The 4,440-nt window shown below is 38.3% G+C and overlaps 1 pseudogene; it reads left to right on the top strand.

Moving 5' to 3' along the window:
• The window catches only part of LOC102764442, a 38,249-nt pseudogene extending 34,125 nt beyond the window's left edge, over positions 1 to 4,124 (top strand).
• The last annotated feature ends 316 nt before the right edge of the window (positions 4,125 to 4,440 follow it).

Raw genomic sequence — 4,440 nt, forward strand, 5'->3', positions numbered from 1 at the left:
TGATTGGATTGGTTATCTTCCTTTTGTTAAGTTGTATGAGTTCCTTTGTAAATTTTGGAGATTAAACTCTTATCAGAAATAACATTGGCAAATATGTTCTCCCATGTAGTGGGTTCTCATGTTGTTTTATTGATGGTTTCTTTTGCTGTGCAGAAGCTTTTAATTTTGATGTAGTCCCATTTGTTTATTTTCTCCTTAGTTTCCATTGCCCTAGGAGCTGTATCAGTAAAGATATTGGTACAACGTATGTCTAATATTTTGCTGCCTATGGATTCTTCTAAAATTTTTTGGTTTCTTGTCTTATGTTTATGTTCTTTATCCATTTTGAGTTTATTTCTGCGAATGTTGTAAGTTGGTGGTCTAAAAAAACAATCCAATTTATCATTGTAATAAAAAAATTAAGATACCTAGGAATAAATTTAACAAAGGAGGCAAAAGACCTATCTCAGAAAGCTACAGGACATTGAAAAAAGAGATAGAGGAAAACATAAACAAATGGAAGAACATACCATGCTCATGGATTGGAAGAATCAACATCATTAAAACGTCCATACTACCCAAAGCAATCTATAGATTCAATGCAATCTCCTTTAAAATACCAATGGCATATTTCATAGTCCTAGAACAAACTCCCCCCCAAATCACATGGAATAAAAAAAGATCCCGAATAGCTGCAGCAATGCTGATAAAGAAGAACTAAGTTGGAGGGATCACAACACCAGATATTAAGCTATATTACAAAGCCACTGTTCTTAAAGCAGCCATATAGACCAAAGGAACAGAACAGAGAACACCGAAATCAACCCAAGCCATTAGGCTCAATTAATATTTGATAAAGGAGGCGAGAGCATATAATGGAGCGAAGACAGTTTCTTCCTTAAATGATGTTGGGAAAATTGGACAGATACATGCAAAAAATGAAACTATGGATGATTCTTTATAAATTGATGTGTTCTTAGAAAAGAGAAATCAGTGGCATTTCTATACAGCAACGATAAACTATCAGAAAGAGAAACTAAGAAAACAATCCCATTAACTATTACAACAAAATATAATTAGGTACCTAGGAATGAATTTAACCAAGGAGGTAAAAAACCTGTACTCAGGAAACTCTAGGACATTAAAGAAAATAATTCAGAAAGTTACAAATAAGTTGACACATATACCATGTTTGGTTTGGAAGAATTAACACAATTAAAATGTCTATACTACCCAAAGAAATCTAGGATTCAACCTAATTTCTATTAAAATATCAATGACAAATTTCACAGATACAGAACAAATATTCCAAAAATTTATGTGGAACATAAAAAGACTCCAAATAGCCTTAGTAATCTTGAGAAAGAAGAACAAAATTGGAGATATCAATACCTGATATCAAAATATACTACAACGCCATTGTAATGAAAACAGCCTGGTACTGGCATAAGAGGCATATAGATTAATGAAACAGAACAGAGTGCCCAAAAGTAATCCACACTAAATGGGTAATTAATATTTTACAAAGGAGGCAAGAACATATAATGGGGTAAAGACAGTCTTCTCAATAAATGGAATTGGGAAAATTGGACAGGTGCATGCAAAAAATAAAACTAGACAACAAACATACCATATACAATAATAAACTCAAAATGAATGAAATATTTATTTTAATATTTTTATTTTTTAAATATATTTTTATTGATTTTTTACAGAAAGGAAGGGAGAGGGATAGAGAGTTAGAAACATCAATGAGAGAGAAGCTTTGATCAGCTGCCTCCTGCACACCCCTCACTGGGAGTGTGCCCACAACCAAGGTACATGCCCTTGACCAGAATCAAACCTGGGACCCTTCAGTCTGCAGGCCAATGCTCTATCCACTGAGCCAAATTGGTCAGGGCTGAATAAGATATTTAAATGTAAGTTGCAAAACCATAAAAATTCTAGAAAAAAAACATAGGGTCAATAGACCTATGAAAAAAATGCTCCATGTCACTAATTATCAGAAATGTAAATTAAAACTATAATGAGATATAAGATATCATCTCACACCTGCCAGAATGGCTACTATCAATAAATCAACAGATGGGATTGTGGAGAAAAGAGAACTCTTGTACAATGTTGGTGGGAATGCAGAATGGTACAGCCACTGTGGAAAACAGTACAGGGTTCCCTTAAAAAACTAAAAATGGAGCCCTGGCAAGTTTGACTAAGTGGTTAGAGCATTGGTCCATATACCAAGGGGTTGTGGGTTCATATCTGGTCAAGAGCATATACCTGGGTTGTAGCTTTGATCCTGGCCCTGGTTGGGGTGAGTGTGGGAGGCACTCAATTGATGTGTCTCACACTGGATGGATGTTTCTTTTTTTTTTTTTCTCTCTCTCTCTCCTCCACCCCATCCCACTCTCTCTAAAAAGCAGTGGGAAAAATATCGTCAGGTGAGGCTTAACAAAATAATTAAAAATGGAACTGCCTTTTGACCCAGCGATCCCACTTCTGCAAATATATCCCAAGAATCCCAAAACACTATTATGAAAGAATATATGCACTACCATGTTTATGGCAGCATTATTTACAATAGCCAAGATCTGGAAATAACCCAAGAGCCCATTAGTAGATGAGTGGATAAAAAAGCAGTGGTTCATTTACACAATGGAATGCTATGTGGTCATATAAAGGAAATCTTACCTTTTGAGACAGCGTGGAGATTATTGTACTAAATGAAATAAGCCAGTCAGAGAAAGACACATACCATATGATCTCACTTATATGTGGGATGGAATGAACAAAATAAACTGACAAACAAAATAGAAACAGAGGCATGGATAGATGGAGCAGCAGATTGACAGCTGTTGCAGGGGAGAGGGGAGAGAGGAATTGGATGAAAGAAGCCAAGAACATATATGCATAGCCCATGGATACAGGCAACGGTGTGCTGATGGGCAAAGGGAAGGGGGCCAGGGGCTGAGTGGAGGTGGGCAAAGGGGGACATCTGCCATCATACCAACAATAAAAATACTTAAAAAAAAAGAGGTTAAGAAATTGAGCACTTAATGCTCACTGGGCTGTTGGTATTGTATGCAATAAGACAGAATACTATTATTTCCCTCAAGCAATTTCAGACCTTACTGGGAGGCAAAATGTAAATGCATTGGAAAGGCTAGTTGATAAAGCACAAGTACAAGTGGTCTGAAACCTGGTGCATGACGAAAAGTTAAAAAAGCAAGAGAAGAGAGTGGGCTGGATGGCGAGGATGAAACATGCCTTCCTAGATGAGATGGGGCTGCGTTAGACTCTGCAGCATGGGGAGGGTGTATAGTAAGAATGTGAGGCAGTGCAACGAGGGAGGAAAGAGTCCAAGACACCAGGAGATGTCAACAGCAATTATGAGCACATCATGTCCCAGCGATTGAGAGGCGTCCTGATTTGTGCTGCTGAAAACGTGCATTTATAATATAATTGGAGGGCAGGTCACAGCAGTGTCTTTCTTTTCTCTGGGATTCTAAAGAGAAAGGCACTTCTCATTTCCAGGTGGGGCCCGGCTCTCCCTCCTTCGTGCCAGCTCAGCTGGTGAAGTATGTCTGAGCCGGAATAACAGACTCTTCTCCAGCAGGCACAGGCTTTTCTTAGAAGGCGTAGCATCCTGTCACTTTTCACTTAGCATTTGCTTCACACAGATGAAAAAAAAAATACAATCTAGCAATTGGAAATTTTGCAGTATCAACAAAGCCTGTGTTGGAGCTGTCCTTTACTGTGTATATAGTTTCCGTGTTAAAGGTCCAACGATAGCCTCCATCCCTCATCATAGTCCACAATTAGGCATGATTTTGACGCTATCACAACTTTGTCTCGTCTTTAATGTATTTGTAAATCGTTTGGAGGTGGGTGACAGGAGAAATAAAATGCCCTACCATTTGTGGTCCCTATCCTGAAATTTGAAAATTATTTTTTTGCCCTCACAGTTTGAAAATATGACAAACTCTGAAAAACCACCCTTTGAAAGCAGAAACAAAGTGGGTTACGTCAGATTCTGTTTTGAGACACGGCTTCCTAATTATCTTGTAGGACTCAAAAACCTTTCGGATGAAAAGCCCAATTTTGGAAATAAACTTCTTTCCAAGAATGAGAACGTGCCACATGGCTGAGTGCTGTTATTAAACCGAGAAGAAGAACCCACAGGCTGCGCAGAGGGCCAGCGCCGTAGCACCTTCTGCACTTGTTTTAATATGCATACTCGCGGACTACTCCCAGGCCCACCTTCTTCCAGCTCCTAGTGTTTGTCTGTCCTCCAACTGTCACGCCCAAATACTGTATCCGATGCCTCCTGTAATAAAAATACAAGCTCTTTAAGACAACAAAGAGTCCTTCACATTTAAACAAAGTTTTCAACAACATTTTCCAAAGCTTCCCCCGCTGGGTACCATTTTTATTTATTTGCTAGAGGTTGGTGCATGAATTTGT

Source organism: Myotis davidii, unplaced genomic scaffold, assembly GCF_000327345.1.
Source record: "Myotis davidii unplaced genomic scaffold, ASM32734v1 scaffold135, whole genome shotgun sequence".
In the NCBI taxonomy this organism is placed as follows: domain Eukaryota; kingdom Metazoa; phylum Chordata; class Mammalia; order Chiroptera; family Vespertilionidae; genus Myotis; species Myotis davidii.